Consider the following 26,472-nt stretch of genomic DNA (forward strand, 5'->3'; position numbering starts at 1 on the left):
CTGTTTTTCTATCTTTCGCTATCTGTCTTCACCGCCTCCTCATCGTTCTCACCTTTTACTGTATAATATCTTTTTCTATCTCATTCTTCTCTCTCTCTCTTTCTCTTTGCAGAACTGTCTCATTCTTTCTATCTCTGCATTCGTTTTCTTTTCTTTCCCTCTCACTCTTGTTACTTTCACGCTTCTTCTTTCAACTCCCCCCACTACTTCCCCCTCTGATGTCGACGCCACTCACCCTGTAACCCTACCCCTCTCGCTCTTTGTTTTCCGTTTCTCTCACCTCCAACTCCAACACTGCGAGAGAATTATCCCCCCTCCTTCCATCTCACTGACAGCTTCTAACTCGCTTCCTTCTATCTATGTCTCTCACACGCATTCACTCGCTCTCTTACTTTCTTGTTGTACCCCTCTTTCTTTTCTCGTTGCACTTCACCATCACTATCATCACTGCTACGAAACCCAACGAACTCAGCTATTCAATCATTCAGTGTTTGATTCTCTGGGAAGCCGTCGTGGATCAATCCATTTCTCCATTTCTATCTATCTAACATATATATTACTGATGTGACACACATACACACACACATACATACATACACCACTGCCCATCTCATCCCTGGCCCTTTTATTTTTTCTTTTATTTACCGTTTTTGTTGTCTTCAGCTTTCTTTCCATCATCTTACACTCCCCGAGTAATGTCATTTTGTTTTCGTTTTAATTTTTGCCAAATTTAATTCTCATCATTATTGTTACACTAATCACTCATCACCGTCGTCGTAATTATTTTTTATTTTTTGAAAACAGTCTCCCACCCATCCCTTCACCTCATAGACAACAATACACTATAATCAACCAAGCATTTATACATATATTACAAACATACACACAAAGCTAAATATCCTCAACACCCCGTATAATACACACACACACACACACACACACACACACACACACAATCTACTTGGTCATCGCTTACTCTATCGTTCATTACCTTTGTCATTTGTCATCATGGTCTCACCGTCATCATAATCGTCGTCGTCATTGTCATCGTCAACAACGTTGTTATCGCCCATCTTTAGTGCAGCACTCCCATTGTTATTGATGTTTACCAGTGGAGTGCCGGCCCAGCGCAGCCAGGAGGGATTTTACCAAATTGGAACCGTTTATCAACGCTGTCGTAGGAGACATACTATACATAGAACTATTTCTTTTTCTTCAGAAGGTGAGGAGTCATTCACATACACACTTTTCTTGTTTTTTGTTTTTTTTAATATTATTATTACTATTGATTCCGTTAATTAAATGTGTTTGAGTAATTAATGAATTGTTATTAATGTTTTTTTTTTTTTTGTAAGGGCGGGTAGTATTTACTTTTGTCGTCGAATGCTTTATTCGATCAGTGTATTCCCCACCCCTCGCTGCTACATTTGTAATAATGATTGATAACATGACAGACCGACAGACAAAGAGGACAAGGCGACGGATTATATATATCCCCTCCCACCAACTTGTAAGGATGAAAGGTGAAGTGAAGTTGGTCTAGCGGGGATCTGAACTTGGTTTTGATAACCACAGAGCTTGACTTCGGTGAAATTTGAACTCGGCATGTAAAGAACCAAGATAAATAAATACTACAGCATTTTGTCTGTCGCTCTAACGATTCTACCGGTCGACTACCCTAAATAATAATCCTTTCTACTAAAGGCACATTTTGGAGGAGGGGACTAGTCGATTACATCGACCCAGTGTTTCACTGGTACTTAGTTTATCAACCCCGAAAGGATGAAAGGTAAAGTTGACCTCGACGGAATTTGAACTCGGGACGTAGAGACGGACGAAATGCCGCTAAGCATTTTTGCTCCACATGCTAACGCTCCAGCCAGCTTGCCATTCTATAATAATGATAATAATTGTTTCTAATTGTAACACGCTGCTAGCGATTTTAAAGGAGTTAATCGCTTTCACTGCTTCCATTCTAGTACTTAACTGGTACTTATTTCATCGATCGCGAAAGGATGACAGGCAAAGTAAACCTCGGTGGTATTTGAACTCGGATCGTAAAAGAGCTGGAAGAATGTTGAATTTTTTTATTTATTTATTTAGGCACAAGGCCAGCAATTTTGAGTAGATGGAGAGTAGTTAGTACCATCGACCTCAGTACTTGGCTGTTACTCTATAATATCGACCCCAGAGGGATGAAAATCGAAGTTGACTTCAACGGGATTCGAACTCAGAACATAAAGAATGCAGCAGAGCATTTTCCCCCGACGTTCTAACGCTTCTGTCAGTCTGTGGCCTTTAATGATGCTTGCTGATTTAGGCACAAGGCATGATTTTGAGGGGAGGGTGTAAGTCGATACCATTAACCTACAGGTATTAGATTGGTACTTTATATTTTATCGACCCTAGAGGGATGAAAGGCAAAGTTGGCCTCGGCAGAATGTGAACTCAGATTGTAAAAAGTAACTAAATACAGCAAATCATTTTGTCCGACCTTCTTACGGTTCCGCCTTGATGTTCATAATTATTGTATTAATGATGATGATTTCTTCATTGACTACTATCCTTTATGATTGAGAAAAAACATTGGGTGCGGTACAAGACGATACTGCGTGGAATTACGCGAAAAAAAGTCTAAAAGGTAAGTATATAACAAAGATAAGATGGGGGGTAAACCTCCGAGGGCTACTTGTGGAAACCCTTTTGTATCGAGTTAAACCCCCTTCATGTTCTTAGTTCAAATCCCGCCGAAGTCAACTTTGCCTTTCATCTTTCTTGGTGTTGATCAAATAAAGTACCTCTGAAGTACTGGGGTACTTTAAATAATACTGTAAATCCTATAAATTCACTACGAATGGAATCATGATAACAGATTAAGCCCGATTTCAAACATTGGTACAATAATCTCTACACCTTATTCATCCACAAAACTGGAGTTGAATTGTGTACGTACGCACCTGATATTTATTTCTTCATCCTTAGGGGACATGAAAGCAAAGTCGGCCACCGAGATTCGATCTCGGAAAGTAATGAAATTAAATACTGTAAACTGATTTAGTTCGACTCTGTCACTTTTTATCTGAATCTTTCTTTTTGACTAATCACAGACAACTAATTTGTGGAATCTACCTACGATGAACGACATGCCCCACCCCCCAACCTTGCCTATCCCATTATATTATCACATGAATACTAACGTTGTTGATTAGCCGCAGGTCAATTCTGATCGAGCAACCCTATGATCAAACGTATTCCGATCACGAGTACATTTAGGATTACATTATTCAATGTGTTCTTCATGTTTAAGATGATAGGGCGTAATTCGGGAGAGTTTTAACTGCGGTTTCTAGCGGCTACCTCGTTGGTGGTTATTTTTTGGTCCTAAGACAATCTTGATCAGTGGCATTTCAATCGTGACCATTCCATTTTCGGAGGATAGTGTGTGATTTGAAGAAGATATGACTAGAAATATAAGAAACTATGTGTGTGTATTTATGTCATTTTGCTCAACATGCTTGGTATGTGTGTGTTCATTGTCTTTTTGCCCTCGATTCAGGTACATTTTGATTGGTTGATACTGCTAACTCCTCGCACTCGCAGTGTCTTTTCCATCTGGCTACTACAATTGAGTTTTCTGTTGAACAGGAAATTGGCACAATCGAACCCCAAGACCAAGTCTTCGTTGATGTAGCGGTTCTAATAAAAGCTCTGGTTGTTGGACGTACTTCAGTAGCCAAATCTGCCCTCCCCATCAATGTCACTCTCTCTCTCTCTCTGTCCAACATAATCTACCTACATTATACAACTCTTCTGCTCCAATCTCGCTTTACTGTATGTCTATTGATGTTGTTTAGCCCTAGGTCAAACCTAATCGAGTAGACCTTTGATTAGAGGCATTCTATCCGCGATCACCCCCGTCCTTTATTCAGATTTACGTCATCAAATGTATTTCCTTTTTAAAGACGGCAGTAAGGTGCAATTTGAAGGAGATTTGGCTGTTACTTTTTAGCATGTTGTGCGCCCACGTAGTCTCTTTCACTGACTCAGTCGAACTATTCGGCGTGTACATAAATACACTGCACACATCCAAACTAACCGACGCATACACATATGGCAGAGATAGCTACTTCGCTAACACATACACACTTTAACATACATTAACATATATACCCTAAACACTACTTCACATAGCGAATCCACCAGATCATTCATACACAATGTTTGTATCACGTCATAAGCGTGAGAAATTGCTTTAAAGCGAAAACAAAAGGTAAAAGTTTAATATTTTCAGGTGACTTATTGTAAAAGTCTGATTTCTCAGTAATTGGATCCAGGTTTTCAATAATAAAATATCTTTTAGTGAGATACTGTTATAGAAAATACTCATGTACTTTATATCTTTATATACTATAGCTGACAGACTACCTACCCAATTGTCACTCTTTTCTATTGATAACTCTATTGAAACTCCGTGAAAACATACATAGACGTATACTTAATTAACACAACGTCACACACACACACACACACCAAACTCCCCAACATGGCTCGACTTGCTAGAAGAAATAGCTGTCAAATAAGGACACATTAGGAAAAGTAGTTTCTGTAATGCATTAAAACGTTCAAAAACGCAGTGGTTACGGCTGAAAAGATCTTTTATCATAGGTGCGCTCGACAAAAACTAATCTGGGGCTATACACCATCATCACAACACACAGAAAAGTCGCCGACAGACATGCGATAGATCATCCCTCCTTCCAAAAAAAAGTGGACTTAGCAGACAAATGTTATGACCATCTCTGCCAGGAGCATTCTGACTGAAAGTGGAACCTTGATTATAAATTATCATCATCGCTGGAAGTAAAGGCGGCTGTGATAATAGTGATAGTGGCGGTTGTGTATGTAGATAGAATGGTTTCAATTAGATTCCAGTCGCCTATGGGTATGTACTGTGATGGTGGTGGTGGTCTTGATAGTGGAAGGGAGTGGTTAAATTTATAGGTGGAAAGGTTATCGTTGTTGATATAGTTTGTCTAACCTCATTTCTGTATATAAAGACTGTCTTTATAGAGAAATGTAGTGTTGGCTGATAGTTTTGGTGGCAGTGGTGACGGTCATGATTGCAGCTGTGGTGGAGATCGTCGCATTGTTGTTGATAGTGGTAGGAGAAATGTTGTAGTGTTCGTGGTTTGTTGGTTTGAAAGTAATTGCGGCAGTAGTAGTAATTGCTATTTCATTCAGATTCAGTACATCTGTCTAGGACTATATTCACTATCCGATGCTAAAGTGGTTTAGTTTAACTCGAGAGGGATTTGGTTGCTATTTCTAGCAGGTCGTGTACCAAAGCAGAGGCTTTGTCAGTGGTGGTGGTAGTAGTAGTAGTAGTAGTAGTAGTAGTAGTAGTAGTAGTAGTAGTTGTGTGGTATGTATTGTATTTTTTCTGGCTGTGTAGACTCCAAAACAGTGATTGTGACATTCTAACAGTCATACATTTATTTGATCGTCTACGGCTGGTTGACTACATAATATTTATTATATATTTCTGCCCATTGATACGTTTTCAGCCTTGACATTTTACTCGACTTAGGAAACCTCTAGATGGACGCTCTCTCTCATCAACAACAGTCAGATCTCCCTCGAAACGTGAAGGACACATAGATGGGCATATAGTTTTACATATTCCTGAAAAAAAAAAACAAAAAAAAACATGGAATGATCATGGCTAGAGTGTTCTTAGATCACATATTGTTTAATTAGAGTTGAGCTAGGTGGCACTAAGCGGCAACCACTGTTTTTGAACCATCGTCGGGGTCTTCTACGTGGTTGCTCGATCTGCTAGAAATAACAGCCATATTTCCCTCGAATCGTGTTTTAACAAAGGACATATTGGATAATATTGTGTAATGAGTACGTGGTGTTATTATTATTATTTTTTTTTACAAAAAAGAAAAGAGAAAGAGATAAGAGAGAGGTCATATAGCTTGAATAATTTGGTTATGCTTGTGCTGCAAGTCAAAACGAAAGATGGCCCAGACGGTCATCCTCGAATAACAATGACATTTCTGCAAGTCAAAACGAAAGATGGCCCAGACACTGGGCTAAAATAACATCTGCTGGATACTTCTGTGTGTGTTACACACCCGCACGTCTCTGTGTGTGTATAAAGCGAGAGAGGGTGTATACATCTGCTTGTAGTATTTTAAAATGTGTGCACCAATTACGTATGTAATATATAGACACTCTTACATACACACACACGGTTGATGTTTAGTGTGGTGTCGATGTGATCTAGTTTTGTATGTATGCTATGCGTGCTATTTAGCATTCAGGTCAGCTATGATCGAGTAGATTATATTTGAGCAAAGGTATTCTAACTGCGGCTACCCAGTCTTTTTTTTTTCTTTTCTGTATCAACGATTATTGTCCAAAGTATAGTTTGAGGTAGATTAGGCTGTTACCTCTAGCTGGTCGATGGACCGGGTAAGAGGCACCTCATAGTGTAATGTATGCGTGTGCGTGCGTGATCAATGGAAACCGAGTATGCACACACCACATGCAAATACATGTGGTCATCCACACACTAGTTTCAATATTAGGTCTCTCAACACTCCTATGGTGTTTCTGCGATAGTGTTTATGATGATGATGATGATAATAAAAAAAGGGTATAAATGAGAAAGAAAAAATGTTAAAACGTATGTGTGTGTGTATATATATATATTCTAGATTGTTCCTTGCTGTCATTGATTGATTTCAGCTCATATTGGTCAATATAGTTTTCTCCCACCACAGCTGCCTTGCTCTTTCTCTCTCTCACACACACACACACAGACTGTGTGCTTGTGTGTATATATATATATATATATATATATATATATATATACATATCTCCCGCCACTCCTTCGTCTATTCTTGGCACATGTGCCATTAACCTCGTATTGTCAGTCTGTCGCCGCCACAACACTAGTCGCCTGTTAAAATAGGCGCCAGACTGCGCTTGCATGTATTAAAAATCGAATTTTACCCTCGCACACAAAAACACACACATTCTAAACAGCAGCAGGAAAGTTTCAAATGAGTCTTGCTAGAAATAACAGCCAAGTCAGCCTCAGAATCGACCATATCGACTTAAAAATTAACATATTCAATAACATTTTACCCGCTCACTACCATAATGGGAAAGCTGCAAGAAATAATGACCAAGTTTCCCTCAAACCAATATTGTTTTCAAAAATGAAAGCATGTTATGGGATCCTAGATTCAAGGAAAATATTCGAAAATAAGACAAGGTGGTCACGGCTAAACTTTCGACCATGGAAGCTGTTTGATCAGGACTGGGGGTAATATAATCGACTTAATCATAATGTATGACTACTTATTTTAATAGACATCTGGAAGAATGAAAGACAAAGTGGACTTTGGCAGGATTCGAACCCACAGACCACAGAGCAACAAATTATCTAAGTTTACTACACTACATTTATTTTAGTCGACGCTTTACTGACTCTGCCATTCACATGCTTTCAAACAATAGCACAAAAGCTGTTTACTTTTATAATTTCATTCGCATACTGTTTGATTGGGCTTTATTTAATTCGGTAGGGATGAAAGGCAAAGTTGTCCGCGGTGAGATTTGAACTCAGAACGTAAAGAACTGTAACCGAATGTTGCAAAGCATTTCGACGTACGCTCTACCGATTCTGCATCGAGGTCGCCTCTACGAGATTGCTTGATCGCCTAGAAATAGCAACCAAATCTCTCTGAGAAAAGGACATGTGAGATAATATGGGTTCAAGTTGCCCGCACATACGGAAAAATGGGGTGGTAAGGGCTCAAATGCCTTTAATCATAGGTCTGCTCGATAGGGTTCGATTTAAGGGAGGTTTGGCTGCTATTTCCAGTAGATTGAGTAACCTTCAGGGTTCACATCTAGTTCATCACAACATGATTTGTTGCAAAGTTATAAAGTCTCCGATTTTATACGGCTCATCGGTGGTGGAAGTAACGTGATTTACTTGCTGCTATTTAGCCCCAAGTCAACTATGACCGATGACTGCTACTAATCAAAAGCAATCCAGTCGTGATCGCTTCGTCTTTTCTTTGGGGGAAGTGAGATGCGGTCAGTTCTTAACCTTTGTGTCAATACATCTGATTTAAGGGATATTTGGCTGCCATTTCTAGCAGGTCAAATGACCGCGTAAAAGCTCCCACTTTGATCTACTTGCTTTGTTTGCGGACATCGCGACGACCTAAATGAAGTGAAATGGGCAGCGACGGGAATCGAGTCGAGTTCGGCGGGCAGAAGGGAGCAGGGGGCTTTTCGAATATAGTATAATGGCGTATTGTTGTTTATCTTCCTATCAACATATCTCTGACGATATCCACCCTCTCTCTCTTCTCCTTCTCCCCATAGTTACTTCCCACGTATTTCTGCTGTATATAACTGATCACAGAATAAAGTCGTTGTTCTTGTGTGTGTATGTGTAAATGTTCTTTTCCTTTTTTCTTTCAACCGTCACATTACTTACTCCCCCACCATACACGTCTCCCTTGCCCACTGCTATTCTTCAATAAAAAAAAATAATAACTTATGGAGTCCTTACATCATCTTCGTTTTTTGCTGTTCCTCCCTCCACGTCTCCTTCCACTTTTCTTAACTTCGTTCTCGATTTCCTTCACCTCTGGCAGAATAAATTAAAGTCACCCTTTTTCTTTTCATTCCCGACTTTGACCTTTAAAGCAGAAGTGTAGAAGTGGGGCATAAAAGAGAAAACAACACTTCTAACAAAATCTACATCGTTTTACTCTTCCCTCCCCACAAAATGGTCGTTTGTTTGCCTCACCGTCTCAAACCTTTTGCCCTCCTATAGATCTAACCCTACCTACCTACCCAAGCATCATTCAACTTCAGTTAGGGCCAACAACATTTAACAAACTTTCTCCTGCATACATTTCGTTTCTTTAAAACGTACCTTATCTCAACGTTTAAACTTTACAAATTGCTGTTGGTATTGATTGTTACTGTTGTTTTGTCCCAGGTCAACCCCAATCCAAAAGATTTATGATAAAAAAAAAGTCGTTCTGACCATGACCATATACTATTCAATGTAGCCTTCCTTTTGTTTTAAACGCAGTAAGGTACAATTAGGTATGAGGTGGAGAGATTTGGTTGCTATTTTTAGCCCAGGTCTATGGTTGGTTCGTGGATTATTCAGTCCCAGGTCAGTTCGACCATCCCATCATTTTAATTTTCCAGACATAGCGTGTCTAGGACTTCAGTAGTCAATGAGTCAAACTTTTGAGAGGGTTGGGTGTGATATATGGCCTTTATTTCCATTGTCAGGCAACTAAGTATAGGTTAGCTTATTTAACTGTTTTTCCAGGAGGCAGAATCATCAATATTTCCTCGAATTTTGGTTTTTATTCTTCTCCAGACCTGCTACACTATCATCTTATAATCTCTGTCCCCCACTCTCTCTGTACTTCTCTTCTGTCTGAATCTGTTGGTTTGGTGAGAGCCATGGAGAGTGGTGAAGGAGAGAAGAGCAGAAACTTTCAACAATAGAAAAACGTCAAAGCTTTTGTTAGATACAGCTCAGGAATAATACATTTTCCCTATCTTTTGCTCCTTTCCCTCCACCTTGTCTATAAATGGAGGTAGGAGAGAGCATGGTTATGACTATTGAACTTTCAAATTCTCCTTTCTTGTTTCTACTCACTTTTGTTTTACCAATATATCGTTGGATTGAAAATAGTGCTGAGGGAGATGGGGAAAAACATCTATATACATAGTATGTACTAACTTTCATTTTCCAAATTTGCCTTCTCTCTCCCTCCTCCTCCTTTCTCATCATTCTTGTCTCTGGGTATTTTAGATTTTAACTTCCTTCTCCAACAACCCTTCTTTCTCCCTCTCTTCCCTTCTCTCCGTCAGTCTGTCTGATTTTCTTTATGCAAACAGTTCTCCCATACTACGCTCGCTGTCCCTTGGGTGCAGAAGAGGAATAAAGGCTCCCTTGTTGTCATCACTAGCTCACGTCTTTCATTAGCTTACAAAATTACCAGAACTGGAAATTTCATTCACTCCACACATTTTCAGAATGTACTTTCTTAAATTTTTAACCTCAGGATACTAGCTTGACTTTCTGACTTTCTTTTGATATACTATTTACATGCCTAGTTGTATCACATTAATTACACACTGTACTTTTTTAATTTAGAGTGCTTATGAAATTGTCTTTGTTTAGAAAAATGTATTTTATTTTATTGCACTTTTGCCTTAGTTAAGTTGCTCCATAAGATGAACACAGAAAAATGCTTGTGTAGTTTATATAACTATTTAACCTTAGGCAAAAGATGGCAACAGGACACGCACCACTTTTGAATTCTTCTACAGAAATTCCATGACATTATATACTTGTCAAGAAAGTCCCAGAGGTCATTTGTTAATTGTTGTAAGGAAGAAAAAGCTCTTCTATTTTGAAATTGTTTATTTTGTATGCCTCTCACCAACAAAAGCAAGAGGTTCGTTTGTTCCTTGATAGGACAGTAATTGATTTAACTGATCTTATTCGTTTTTTGTCCCATTGGCAAAAAAGTTAGGGTGTAGTGTTATGACAAGCCTGACAGTGGTTGTTGTTACCATGACCTAGGTCACCATGTCCTAACCTATCACTATATTTATAGACTATTGGCTTATAACCAATACTAAATGGGTATGTGGAACTGTTATGCCACCTTCATCCCCCTCTCTGTACTACAACAAGGAGCAGCTGCTGAGATTGATGCAAAGCTATGGAAATGCATTTTGGCTGTATGCAGTAACTAATCAACAATGCAATGAAGAGACAGTTGCTTTTCAAAGATTTTCAAGCTGATATGTTTTAGAGCAGGGATTGCAGATATTTGATATGCATGTCAGTGGCAAAATGCTGCAGCTTTTAAGTGACATGTGGTACACTTCAAAAATAAATAAAACAAAACAAAATTCTCCCTATATTGTCATGTGAAAAAAGCTTATTGATAAGCATTTACCTAAAACTAAAAAACATGCAACATTCCAAAAACAGGTTTATAAAAGAAAATTAAATATTTTTAACCAAACTTTGCTGTTTTAGGGCCATCAGCTCAGTCAGTAAGGATTTTTCATGTTCCTCACTCAACATTGATACTTGAAGTCTACTACTTTGTCTTAGCTGGGACAATTTACCTACAGAAAATTAGCACCCTGTCCATGTGATAGAATATGGAGCTATGCATTTGTCATATGTAATCCCAACATTCATGAAACAAGGAACTACCTGTCTTTCCGTGTAATAGACTATACAACTGTGTAGTTGTTTGATCAATGAAAAATAATAACCAAATCTTCCTCAAATCACACACCATATTTTTTAAAAAGGGAAAGGACATCATACAATGTAATCCTTGATATTTCTGAAGGACAGGATGGTCACAACTAGATTGTTTTTGATCATATGTTTACTCAACTGGAGTTAACCTGAAGCTCAACACCAACTTGCTTCAGTATTCTAAGATAAATCCGTCTATTCTAAGGATGTTAAAATTCTTCAGTAGACACCAATATGACAGTTCTTATTGGTTTCTTTTGAAGAGTTCTGACATTCTTGAAATAATAGAATGGAAAAAATTATCTAATAGAGCATATACCAAAATGTCGTTTATTAAAGAATATAGACTTTATGTGGCCATGTGACTGATGTCTTCCAAAAATCTCTTATTTTTCATTTTTAAAAATTGATATTTTGGCAGTTCGTCCCTTATCTTTGTCTCCTTGCCAGGTCCTTACCGTTACATGTTTTTCTGTAACTGAATATCCTTTGAAAAATGACCCCATTTTTCACAGGAATTTTCAATGGCCGGATAACTGAAGAGATGTTGGCGTGGGCTCCCACCCCAGCATCTGAAACTCGGAGTTTTATCATGGCTACCGAATAAGTGTCACATATTTTTACAGATAAATTCCTCTATTTACATAATATCGAGGTCTCTTTCTTTCTTTTGTTGTCCTTCCTATCAATATATATATTATCTTCGAAACGTCAGATTAGAATAGAGGCAGCTGATGAAGGAATATTCCAAGTGGCTTTCCGTTTTCCTATGTGTTCGTTCCGTTGTCTGTAGTTCATTGTTCTAACGTCCTGTACTCTGATATGCATATATATATATATACATGTAGATGTAAGTATGTACATATGTGTGTAGCTTCCGCTATCTGGGCGACCAAGTTAGTAGTGGGGGTGGGTGCGCTGAAAGTGTAGCTGCTAGAATAAGAATAGCCTGGGCAAAGTTTAGAGAGCTCTTACCCCTGCTGGCGACAAAGGGACTCTCACTCAGAGTAAAAGGCAGACTGTATGACGCATGCGTACGAACAGCCATGCTACATGGCAGTGAAACATGGGCTGTAACTGCTGAGGACATACGTAAGCTCGCAAGGAATGAACCCAGTATGCTCCGTTGGATGTGTAATGTCAATGTGAATACCCGTCAGAGTGTAAGTATCTTGAGAGAAAAGCTGAACATTAGAAGCATCAGTTGTGGCGTGCAAGAGAGACGATTGCGCTGGTATGGACATGTGGTGAGAATGGATGAGGATAGCTGCGTGAAAAAGTGCCACACCCTAACAGTTGAGGGAACCCGTGGGAGAGGTAGGCCCAGGAAGACCTGGGCTGAGGTGGTGAGGCAAGACCTTCGTACATTGGGCCTCACCGAGGCGATGACTACGGACCGAGACCTTTGGAAATGGGCTGTGCGTGAGAAGACCCGGCAAGCCAAGTAAGATCGTTGCCAGTGCCCCTGGACTGGTTCTTGTGCGGGTGGCACATGAGATGCACCATTTTGAGCGTGGCCGTTGCCAGTACTGCCTGACTGGCTCCCGTAGGATTTTCGAGCGAGATCGTTGCCAGTGCCCCTGGACTGGCTTGTGCGGGTGGCACATAAAAGACACCATTTCGAGCGTGGCCGTTTTCGTGCGGGTGACACGTAAAAGCACCCACTACACTCTCTGAGTGGTTGGCGTTAGGAAGGGCATCCAGCTGTAGAAACTCTGCCAAATTAGACTGGAGCCTGGTGTTGCCATCCGGTTTCACCAGTCCTCAGTCAAATCGTCCAACCCATGCTAGCATGGAAAGCGGACGTTAAACGATGATGATGATGATGATGATATATATATATATATAAGCATGGCTGTGTGATAAGATGTCTGCAGCCCAACAGTTGTATGGTACCTTGGGCAGATATCTTCTGCTATAACTCCAGGCCAACCAAAACCTTGTGATTGGATTTGGTAGACAGAAAGAAGGCTATCATACATATATATGCTTATATATGTACATGTGTGTTGTCTCGTTGACTTGACATTACCTGATAATTATAAATGGATGTCAGCATCATACAAGTAGAGGGCCTTTATTTCCAATCTTCCTTGAAAACAGATGAGTTAGTAACAGGAAGTGCATTCAGCCTTAAAAAATCTGCCTCAACAAATTCCATCTGACCCATGCAAACATGAAAATGTAAACATTAAAATGATGATTGATGCTTATGTGTGTGTGTAATTTAAGGTAGCCTAGTGGCTGCCTGTTACTCTGGAGTTTACACATCATGCTGCCACTTCTTCAGACAAGTCAGACTGAGCCAAATTAAATTTACTGCACTCTATAGTTGTATTGCATACTTCTTCTCAGGATCATTACCCAACTATGGATACATACACATATTTGGCAATATGCCCATTTCTATCAATATCAATGTGTTTTCATAAGCCAGCAAAGGAACCTCTACACAGTTGTTTGACTAGTTAAAAATAACAGCCAAATTTCTCCCTGGTTACTTTCTGACTAAAAAAAAAAAAATAGTGAAAGAAGTCTATATCAGATAATGTTGGTCTTTTGTCTGAAAAAAAAAAAATACAATCTAATTAAAAAAAATTTTTTTTTTTGAAGTTATGAATGGGATATCTTTGATTGGGGTTGCTGAATCAAGGTTGACCTGGATCCAGACAGTAACAACAGTTACCAACATTAAATAACAATTCCTACCAATAAAGAAGCTCCTATTTCTCATACTTTGAGTGGTCCAGAGACTTATTGTCTCAGTTTGTTGTTTAGCCACAAATGAACTCTGAATGAGTCAACTTTTAACCGAAGACATTTTGGACTGCATTACTTATATCCTTTTTTTTTTTTTTTTTTTGTTAAGACGGTAAAGTCTGATTTGGGATACATGGCTGCTATTTCTAGTTGTTTCAGCTACAATGTAACGGCTCCCTCACATGTTGTTTTTCGTAAATGTCACTTGACCACAGGATGAGCCCCTAACTTCCTCTTTGCTTTTATCAAGTTTTAAAGTAGAAGTTATCATTTCACAAACTTTTGAGACTTGCTCTTATTTGACATCAGATAATCAATGACCAGCACCTTCATTAGCATTCATATGCACGGGTTATTTTCTTTTACTATTTTATTTGTTGGATCAATCTGTCTGCAAAATAATTTTTCTTGTGGTCATCTTTAATGATTGTTCATTTTTTCAAGTAATTAATCATCTTTGCTCAGTTTAAATGGCTTCATATTTTGGCCTTCATCTATTTGGACAGACTACCTCTTACTGCCAGACCACAGTAGCCATTTCTTTAACATAGTTCTAACCATCACTTATTTAGATAGTGTCTTTAATTCTAATTCCCAACAGCCAGTTTTGATCACTTGGACTTTCATTACACAGTTATTTGATTATATCTGCTTCATTCCACCTCAGTAGTTTTCATTCCAAACCAGTTCATCTTGAAGAGAAACAGCCTTGCTCATTCATTTATAGTATGTGTATCTGCATACATGTGTGTGTGTGTGTATGTATGTATGTATGTATGTATGTATGGTGTGAATCTTTAAGTAAAATTTGGTGGGTAGGGAATAAGAGAAAAGTAAAGTTAGTGGAATTATAGAGTTTATCAAAGTTGGAAACGTTTATTGGAAATACTTGAGAACACAGGTTCAAGAGTGAAGCATTCCTGTACATAAATGACATTTGGTACTGGGCTAAGGAGAAAGATACAGTAATTGCATAAAAGCAAATATGAACAGAAAGTAAGTTGGAGCGAGGAAGTTTGAAACAGTGAGAGTTTCAATGCAGCAGTTCTGTATGAGGTGATAAAGATTATAACTCAACTACATCTGGGATAAATGATAGTATCTCTCTCTCTCTTTCTCTCTCTCTCTCTCTCTCTCTCTCTTTCTCTCTCTCTTTCTCTCTCTCTTTCTCTCTCTCTTTCTCTCTCTCTTTCTCTCTCTCTTTCTCTCTCTCTCTCTCTCTCTCTCTCTCTCTCTCTCTCTCTCTCTCTCTCACACATTTGGTCCTTTAGCACTTAAACTGGCCATATCTGACCCAAATATTCTTTTTATGTTCAAACCAGCCAGAATAGGTGCCTTTCACACCTATTCTACAATGTCATTCTAAAAATGATAATCATGTCATCAAAATCTTGAAACTCCAAGATAACGCATGATTAATTTAAACAATGTGAATAAATAAGCATTACATTCAACAGAGTGCAGGCACATGGCTCAGTGGTTAGTGCTGGGCTCATAATCATGAGGTAGTGAGTTGGATTCCTGGGCTGTGTTGTGTTCTTGAACAAGACACTTTGTTCCATGTTGCTCCAGTTCACATATTTATAGAAATGAGTTGCAACACCCTTGGTGCCAATCTGTATCGGCTTTTGCCTTTCCCTTGGACAACATCAGTGGCATGGAGAGGGGAGGCTGGTATGCATGGGCGACTGCTGGTCTTCTATAAACAACCTTGCCTGAACTTGTGCCTCGGAGGGGAACTTTTTAGGTGCAGTCCCATGGCCCTTCATGACCAAAGTGGGTCTTTTACTTTACTTTCTTTTTTTACATTCAACAGAGTAATCTGAATGCTATAGGGTTAATCAACTTGACAACCAGGAAAATGTCATACACAAGAAACTATTGTGAGAAGTCCTGTTCAGATTGTGCTCACTTAAAAACTAAAACAAAATAAATCAACACCTTATATGGCAGACCCACATACTACCATAATGAATGCCTTGACCCTTTAGTATTTAAATTATTCTGACAAATGTAATATTTATTATTCAGTTTTAAATTGATCATGCAATATATTGTAGTTTTGAGATTTCGATGATGTGATCATTTTTTTTTTTTTTGAATGTCATTATAGGATAGGTGTGAAAGGCTGGATCAGGCTGGTTTGAACATAAAACTGGTAAAATGTTTGGACCAGATATGGCCAATTTAAATGCTAGAGGGTTTTAACACCTTCCATCCTAAACACATTCTTCCCAAGCTACAAGTCATGTATATTACCTGATTGAACTACCATGTTGAACAATCTTTGGTTAATTATCTATAGAAAACAATTTAAACATTATTTAAGAATTTAGTCATCATCATCATTGTTTAACGTCCGTTTTCCATGTTGGCATGGGTTGGACTGTTTGACTGACAACTGGCAAGTCAGGAGGCCACACCAGGCTCCAGTGTTTCCTAATGCCAACCACTCTGAGAGTGTAGTGGGTGCTTTTTACGTGCCACTGGCATGGGAGCCAGTCAGGCAGCACTGGCATCAGCCATGTTCGGATAGTGCTTTTCATGTGCCATCGGCTTGGAGAGCCAGTCAGGCAGCACTGGCAATGACCCATGCATGCATGGTGCTCATTGCATGCCACCAGCATGGGAGCCAGTCAGGCGGCACTGGCATCGACCACAACTACAATTTCCATTTGATTGTAATTTGATTTAAATTTGGATTTTGATTTAACTTGACTCAATAGGTCTCCTCAAGCACGGATGTCACCAAATGATTCAAAGGTACTTTTTAAGTTGGCTGGTTATGCGACACTGGTGTAGAGTACGGCTGTGATCTCACTTTACTTGCCAGGTCTTCTCAATCACAGCATATCTCCAGAGGTCTCGGTCTTTCATCATTGCCTCTATGAGGCCCAGTGTTCGAAGGTCATGCTTCACCACCTCATCCCAGATCTTCCTGGGTCTCCCTCTACCATGGGTTCCTTCCACTGTTATGGAGTGACACTTCTTCACACAGCTCTCCTCATCCATACGCAGCACATGACCATACTAGTGCAATCATCTCTCTTGCACACCACATCTGATGCTTCTTATGTCCAACATTTCTCTCAGGGTGCTTACACTCTGTAGTGTGTGCACACTGGCATTATACATCCAGCAGATCATACTAGATTCATTTCTTTCAAGCCTACACATGTCTTCAGCAGTCATGGCCCATGTTTCACTGCCATGTAGCATGGCAGTTCGCACACATGCATCATACAATCTACCTTTCACTCTGATGATTTCATAGATTCTTATTAGACACCTGTGTGTATATCATCATCATAATCATCATTTTTAACATCCACTTTTCTATGCTTGCATGGGTCAGATGAAATTCATTGAGGCAGATTTTCTTTGATTAAATGCCTTTCCTGTTGCCAACCCTTTCTTGTTTCCAAGTAAGGTAATATTTTCCCCAAAGGCTGACACATTTTCATAGAAGACTCCAAATGAATGAAAGTACTTGTATGACATTAACACTTGCCTAAAACTAGCATATGATGATGTCAAGACAAGGAGACACACACCTACAATAGCGCTTCTTTCAATCTCCATATAGTGTGTGTGTGTGTGCGTGTGTGCTTCCAAGTTTGGAATTTCTCTAGATCTTCAACAGATTCTGCTGAGAATTAGGTCATTGGCATACAGGTGTTCTTATGGTTAGTTGGTCATAAATTCTTTTGTTTTAACTGGAATATTAGAAAAAAAAAAAAAAAAGCCATTAACCTGATAACTTAACTGCATGCTGAACATCTTAACAATCAATTTGCTGATAGCACCTCCGTACATGAATTGCACAGCTCTCACAAGCCATTCATCTACTTATAATTTTCTTCCCAATCTTAAGACTGCAGAGCATGGTGCCCTGTCAAAAGCCATCTCCAAGCCAACAGTATAGTGGCTTACTCTCAGCTAAGAACTCTTGTACTTTGTCACATGACAAAGAGGGCATCAAAAGTGTCCCATTCTGGCATAAGTTTAAACTGTCTTGTCTAAATTAATTCTCTTCCTAATCTGTTGACCTATAACTGTATTATTCTCATACTGTGGTTTATTAATTTAAGACCTCTGTAGTTGCTTCTTTCTAGAGCATCTTCTTTGCCATGTAGCAGTTGGTGATTATACTGAAATACTAGCCATTAGATATGGCATATTTCTAATTATACTGGTAACTAGACTAGCTTGTGTTTTACTTTTCTGGATATTTTCAACATCCACTGACTCTCCATGATAATCCAGCTGCTTTATCTGCCATCACATCCTAAAATAATACATTTGAACAAATAGCTATAAACTTTTATAACTTGATCCCTATATATATATATATATATATATATATATATATATATCCTGGCTCTCCATTAGTTATGACAATGGGCGTTCCAGTTGGTTCAATCAGTGGAACAGCCTGCCCATGAAATTAACTTATAAGTGGCTGAGCGCTCCACAGACATGCATACCCTTAACATAGTTCTCAGGGAGATTCAGCATGACACAGAATATGACAAGACTGGACCCTTTGAATAACAGGTATAAAACATTTTCGCCAACTGAGTAGATTGGAGCGACATGAAATAAAGTGTCTTGCTCAAGGGCAACACGATACGCCACCAGGTATTGAACTCATGACCTTACAATCATGAGTTTAACATCCTAACCAGTAAGCCATGCACCTACACACACACACACACACACATATATATGCAAGCAAATAAACATACACATATTTAAATACTATATGTATAATTTGTGTGTTTGTGTGTTGATATCTGAATGTTAAGAATTGTTGAACAACACATAAAATATTGAGTGTTCGAGCTCTCTTCACACCAGCTCATGTCAACCACTTTCCAATATTTAATTATACGGTTAACAAAGCAGTCACATCCTCATTGTGTCTTAGCCTTTTTTTTTTTGTCTCTTTATAGCTATTGATCTATTGTTGAAATTTATATCTTAATAGGCAAACCCCATTTCATTTCACTGTCACAACAGATCATAGTTACACAAGACAAATATGCCAATATTTATATATAACGTATGTCACTTAGTTCTGAGTTTTATATGTTGCCATACGCATGTCATATACTGAGCTTTACAAAGCAGTTGATTAAGGACCAAGATATGTGAGGCCTTGTTGTACTCAAGAATACCTATCTACACAGCAGAATTGATGTCCTAAAGGGGTTTTTATCTTGCAAGTCACTAAGTGACCCTGTCAGTGTTGGTGCCATGTAAAAAGCACCAGTGTTGGTGCCACATAAAAAGCACCAGTGCTGGTGCCACGTAAAAAGCACTGGTGCTGGTGCCACGTAATAAAAAGCACCAGTTTTGGTGCCATGTAATAAAAAGCACTGGTGCTGTTGCCACGTAAAAAGCACGGGCTGGTGTCACGTAAAAAGCACAAGGGCTGGTGCCACAATAAAAAGCACCAGTGCTAGTGCTACGTAATAAAATGCACCAGTGCTGGTGCCACATAAAGAAGCACTGGTGCTCGTGCCATGTAAAGAAGCACCGGTGCTCATGCTACGTAAAAAGCACCGGTGCTGGTGCCATGTAAAAAGCACCAGTGCTCATGCTACATGAAGTAGTTGGCATTAGGAAGGGCATCCAGCTATAGAAACCAAATCAAAGCAGACTATGGAACCAGGTGCAGCCCACTGGCCTTACCAACTCCCATCAAATCAGCCCACCCACTCAGCATGGAAAACTGATGTTGAATGATGATGATGTGTGATATACAAGCATTGTATCATTGTACATGTGATATACAATAAACAGCAGACAGTAGTTGTCTAAACCACATGCTTTTCAATGAGTGGTAATCTGATGGTTATTGTTTAGCCCTAGGTCAGCTCTGATTTGAGCAGATCAGTAATCAAAAGCATTTGTGCCATGATCATGTCTTTTTATATATCCAATACTACATTATCCTTTGTATGGATCAAGGTAGGTTTGGCTGCTTTCTTTTTTAAAAATTGCAAACCAGCCCAATTGCTACTGATAAGCGACAGTTTTGTTGAGAGCAATACTATTGCCACCAAGAAAGACCTGATGATCTGTGTATCTGCCACCCTTGGCTTTGTGAGAATGTTTGCACTACTGCTGAGAAAGATATCCTGCTCTGGCTTGTGCATCTGCTAGTCTCAGTTTTATCTGTACAGATAATATCCTGCTATCAGTACTGCATTACATCTGTGGCCACTCAGCACCGTCCTTTCCCTGTAGTTTGTAAGCCTTCTATGATGTCTTATTTCCAGATATAGTATATGTAGAATCACTTTATCCAGTTTCTGTTTCCTTTTTAAAACAGCTGACTGCAATTTAAAGGATATTCGGTTCTTACATCCTCCAGATTAAACTACCACTTAAACTGCCACACACATAGGCTCAAGTGATGTCATAAAGTTAAAAAGCTGAATTCGATATCCTCAGGAATTATAATTAATACTTCAAGTCCTGCCATAATGGGAAAGACTGAAAAAAAAAAAAAAAAAAAAAAATTTAACTCTATAAATTTGTCAAAATGGTGTTGGTGTTGGTGGCATGTAGATTTCTAAAATTTTTGTTGTGTGGTGGGGAATCTTGAAACATTAAAAAAATTCTCTTTGCATGAGGTGGGAGAATGAAAGATGTAGATAGACAAGAACTTTGTGTGTATGTGCATGCACACAGATACATGACTAAAAAATTTGGGTAAAAGATTACATTGATTCCAGCTCACCATCTTCATCACTAACATTTATTCACACCATCAGCAAATTCACTAATGTTACCACCACTATTATCTCTACCATTTTGCTGCCAACATTCCAGAGAAGAATCTAAAATACCATTTAAATGTCCCATCATATCTGGTGGGGATGGGAGCAGTGGTGCTATTTCAGTGGTTTGGCAGTGTCAAGATAGAGAAGCTTTCAAAGATCCATTAGAGAATGTTGAAGTTAAAATAAAGAGAATGTGTGTGTATGAGAGAGAGAGAGAATCAGACAGATAGCTAGACAGACATTATACACACATACATAGGTTGCTGTTATCATACACACATACATAGCTTGTTGTTGCCTCTAACCCTTTTGGATCTGGAATGTACCAATGACACAGAGGGTTTCTTTTTAATATTTCTTGCTCCTGTTCTAAGTCTGGCACTGAGAGGTGGATGTTAATGTGATTAGATTAGTTCTCTGCCTTTAAGGTATTAGAATTCTCTCTCACTCTCTCTCTCTCTCTCTCTCTCTCTCTCTCTCATATTGTCTACTCTTATCTGTCTCTGTTGGTGAATTGTAACAGTGACAGGTTTGCCTTCTTCCACTTTTCCCTTGAGGGCATTGAACCTTGTTATATATCATATTTTACAGCATAAACCCCACCACAAACACACACAAACCTTGGCATGGCTGTGTTGGTAAGATGGTTACTTCCCAGTCATGTAGTCTTGGGTTCAGTCCCATTGTGTGACACTTGGCAAGTGTCTTCTATAGTCCCTGGGCCAACCAAAGCCTTATGAGTAGATTTGGTAGACAGAGACTGAAAGAAGTGTGTTGCTTGTCCCCCACCACTGCTTGACAACCAGTGTTGATTTGTTTACATCCCTGTAACTTAGCAGTCAAGCAAAAGAGACTGATAAAATGTGTACCAAACTTAAAAAAAAAATGCAATAAGTACAGGGGTTAATTTGTTCAACTAAAGCCTCAAGGCAGACAAGTAAAAGATGAAAGATCTGTATGGTAGATACATGGTTTTGTTTTGTTCAGGAATGGTCCCGGATTTGATGCTATTGTGAAGCACTTTTGGCAAGTGTCTTCTACAACAGCTTCGGCTTGACCATTGCATTGTGGAGTAAATTTGGTGTGTGTGTGTGTGTGTGTGTGTGTGTGTGTGTGTGTGTGTGTGTGTGTGTGCACTTGATAATTGTTTTATCTTGACAGATGATAGCCATCTCAATTAATCCACATCATCTGAATAAGCTCCACATTGTCTTTGTGCTCTGAGACAACTCTTAAGACCAGTAGTTAGCTGATCTGCAAGTCTTGTATGACAGATAAGATTCAAAACTTATATATGGTGTTTGTATGGTTTATTTGTAATGATATGTTAATTTTATGCACTTTCGTGTGCCTTTTCAACCAGGATTACTCTGACAGATTTTCCCAATATACAAGTGTTATCACTTACCATAAAGAAACAGCAAATCATTATTACATGCATCTTTATTTCACATATTACTATATGATTTTATCTGGTTTATGTAGCCAGCTTTTGACTGATGGTAGTATTAAAAACTGCATTTCCAACTCCTAATCTCATCTGGTGCATGCATGATACTACTCTTTCTCAAAGTACATTTTAACTGTGCATGCTGCATTTTGATGAGCTCAAAGTTGGCAATGTCTTCTTTTACCAGAATTCTCTCCATCCATTTCTCTCAGTCACTTTCTTTTCTCAGAATTGAAATCTAATTTTAGTTTCACTCAGTTGTCATAAATACAGTACTTGCATTGCTTCTTTGACTTATGTTGTGGTTATTTCCCAAATTATAATTTCTTATAAAATAACCTTTATAAGAATATATTACACAGGGTATAGCAATACCCAGCATTTTGTCTAGGCACACTGCTAAATCACTTCGACTAAGGAAACCTCCAAAATCAAATGTCTTCTGGCTTGTGGGTATCCTTTCATTGGAAAAATCTGGGAGAAGGTCTTTGATATCAAATCTGCAGTTGAAATAGATTCTGTTCAGTTTGGTCTTGCTTGTTACTGGATATTTAACTATGGCTACCCAGACAGTAGCATACATGTCACTATAATCCAGTGATGTACAGTTATCTCATGTGAAATGGATATCATCTGACAAGATGAAACATCATTATTATGTATATATATGTGTACACACACACACATGCACATGGCATCCAACCAGAGAAACCATGTCAAAGCAGACACTGAAGTTTGATATGGTCCTCTGACTCCTTAGATGCTGTCAAACCAGCAAACCCATCTCTGCATGGAAAATGCACATTCGATGATATTGATGATCATATTGGTTTGTTCTTTAATTCATTTTATGTCTAGTTGGCCATGCTAGCATTTAGTCAGAAAAATACATATAACTGAGGCATTGACTTACAGGTAGGTGGAGTGGCTGTGTGGTAAGAAGCTTCCTTCCCAACCACTTGGTTCTGGGTTCAGTCTCACTGTGTGACACCTTGGGCAAGTGTCTTCTACTATAGCCTTGGGCCGACCAAAATCTTCTGAGTGGATTTGGTAGATGGAAACTGAAAGAAGCCTGTCGTATGTGTGTGTGTGTGTGTGTGTGTCCACTATCGCTTGACAACCAATGTTGGTGTGTTTGCGTCCCCCATGACTTAGCAGTTCAGCAAAACAGACCATTAGAATAAGTATTAGGCTTACAAAGAATAAGTTCTGGAGTCGATTTGTCTAACTAAAGGTGGTGCTCCAGTATGGCTGCAGTCAAATGACTGAAAGATGTAAAAAGAAAGAATGAAAAAAAGAAAAGTATCGCCATCTTACGAGCAATGTTGTTTGTTTCCAGTCTTCTGTATGAAACATATCTGGCCATGGAGAAATATTACCTTGCCTGGAAATGCGGGCTGGTGACAGGAAGGGCATCCAACTGTAGAAAATCTGCCTGAACAAATTTTGTCTGACCCATGGAAGTGTGGATGTTAAATGATGATTGTGACATGTATTCTGGTTGTTGATTTGTGAATATACCATGCTTTGCATAATAAATTGTGTGTGTGTGTGTGTGTATATAAATATAATCATACATGAAGAGAAAAATTAATGAGGATGTGAGAGAGCAACTAAAGTGCTAATTGGTTACAAATAAATTATATAGGAGGCATTGAGGTCATCATTTGAATCCTGATCGATGATGTGCCTGGGTTTTCCTAAATCTTCCTATATTGAGTAATAAAGGATATGTAATGAATATACTAATAAGTATCTGATATGTGTGTGATTAATTAGTATCATTTTGACATATTACAGATGTTATTTATATACATTATCCTTTACTGGTTTCAGCCTGTTGGCTGTGTTCATACACCCATTTGTGTGTGTGTGTGTCTGTACACACACATATATACACTCATGCATAATTTCCCACAGAGAGACTACATCTATATGAAAAATATTGTATTCATTGTGACTCGTAAGCAATCTGTGTGGGTTCTCTCTCTCTCTCTCTCATATATATATATATATATATATATATATATATATATTTATTTATCCATTTTATTTATTTATTTATGTATATAAAATTGTACACGTGCATTCACACATAGACAAATATGCACACAGACACATATATACACAGAAACAAGAGAAAAATAACTCAGATGTTGTAGGGATTCTTCTGTTTGTCACCTGAGCAAATGCATAGAAATAAGAAAGTCAGCATCATAGCAATGAGATTGTAAATCAAGAGATTCCAGCTGAACACACACTTGCATCTGTTGTATATCTATCCATGCTTGGATGAGAGATAGTTTGTGTTGGACCAATTATTGTTTTTACAGCTGGGTAAGATACCTCTTCCTACCACAAACTTAAAGCTCCTTCTGGAAAAACTGGATACATACATCAGCATTAAAGTGGTTTTCTCACAGACAGAGCACAATCATTTGCTATTGAATAAGATCTGAACTTATGACAGTAAGTAGTCTGACATCATGACTTTACAACTATAGCCCTCTGTTCTAACTACAAAGCCTGATTTCACAGCAAGACTAAATATATGCACACACACTATGTGTATATATATATATATATATATATATATATATATATATATATAATTTCAGTTAGTGGAATAGTTTCATTTTTAAAGTGAAAGTATTTGACATGAGTGTTTTTGTTTCACTTTTGACACGTAATACTTAAATAGTGGAGGAGATATTATGTTGCTGTGGGCTCAAACTATGCAAGAAGTTAAAAAATTTTTTTTTGACTAAAACACAACCGGGACCCTAAGTAAGCATATGTAAAATTTGAATGAAATTGGTTGTGTAGTTCTCGAGTTTTAGGGAAGCACACAGACACACATTCTCAATTTTATATATATATATAGATATACATAAAGAATGACTCAAGGTCTGAGAGTTTCATGAGTGCCAATGAACGAGACTCTTGGGCCTTGAGTTACTCTGTTGCTTTTGCTAAATATTAATAATGTGTGTGTGTGTGTATGTATATTGATCATTAGCTTTGTGTCTGCTTTTCCATGTTGGTATGACCTGGATGCAAATTTATCAGAACAGTACTTTATCACCAAATTCCTGTCCTATTGCCAACGTTAGTTTTCGAGTAAGTGGTATAATTCCACCACTGATCTTCAGAAGCGCAAAGCTACAGCATGTATTGTTTATAGGGAATATAAACATGACATTATTGTTTTGCCCAAGTGGTGTCATGTGAAGACCAGCAGTATGTAGACATTTGTTTACATTCATGCATTCATATATGTGTGTGTATGGATGGTGCAGGTATGGCTGTGTGGTTCAGATGTTTGCTTCCCAACCACTTGATTTCAGGTTGAACCCCACTGCAAGATACTTTGAGTATGTACCTTCCACTATGACCCAGGCTGATCAAAGCTGTGTGAGTCAGTGTGGTAGGCAGAAACTGAAAGACTTCCATTGTGTGTGTGTGTTAACATCACTCAGTGATTATAAACAAATATCATTGTCATGCAAGCAGCATCATTTGTTTCCAGGCTTCCATAGAAACCTGTCTGGCTATGGGGAAATATTACCTTGCTTGGAAACAGGTGAGTGCTGGCAATAGGAAGAGCATCTGGCTGTAGCAAATCTACCTCAATGAATTCTGTCTGAACCATGCAAACATCGAAAAGTGAACATTGAAACAATGAAAATGTTCACACAGACACACACATTTTTATATGCAGTAGCAAATCACTTATAGTGTTCGGTAATAAGATACATATCTACTTCACAAAGTACATCATAATTAGTCTTAACAAGATTAATTTTCATTGAAAGTGCTCAAAAATGCTTATATAAATTATGAATTATTCAGAGCTATGGTGTGCCTGTACTTTTAAAGACTAAAAGAGAAAGAGTCTGCTTCTAATTTACAAACTAAACACTGCATTGCATTTGATCTTGTCTTTGTAGATGATCATTAAAGCATAAATGTGGTGTTTATTTTTTTTGGTAGTTTTTGTGTGTGTGTGCATGTGTAAATGTCTGGAGATTTGGTTGTAGGAGGAGTTGACTCCATAATAGAACTAAACATAGCATGGTGTGTTAAAACAGTATCATTAAGTTTGTGGCATCCAACTG

General features: G+C 38.4%; 1 protein-coding gene across 8 annotated transcripts in view; it reads left to right on the forward strand.

Annotated features, from left to right (window-relative positions):
• Positions 1-26,472, forward strand: part of LOC106879415 (neuronal cell adhesion molecule) — a 179,921-nt gene that overhangs the window by 39,074 nt on the left and 114,375 nt on the right. For 3 of the 8 annotated variants that reach the window (XM_089350921.1, XM_089350919.1, XM_014928971.3), the window contains exon 1: positions 483-1,222. The exons of 3 other annotated variants lie outside the window; for them this stretch is intronic. The gene's annotated coding sequence lies outside the window, so the exon portion shown is untranslated. Of the gene's footprint in view, positions 1-482; positions 1,223-3,938; positions 4,271-26,472 lie in introns of those variants that run through there. 2 more of the 8 variants (XM_089350922.1, XM_089350917.1) reach the window with 2 other exon arrangements.

Source organism: Octopus bimaculoides, chromosome 4 (genome assembly GCF_046866305.1).
Source record: "Octopus bimaculoides isolate indiv1 chromosome 4, ASM4686630v1, whole genome shotgun sequence".
Classification (NCBI taxonomy): domain Eukaryota; kingdom Metazoa; phylum Mollusca; class Cephalopoda; order Octopoda; family Octopodidae; genus Octopus; species Octopus bimaculoides.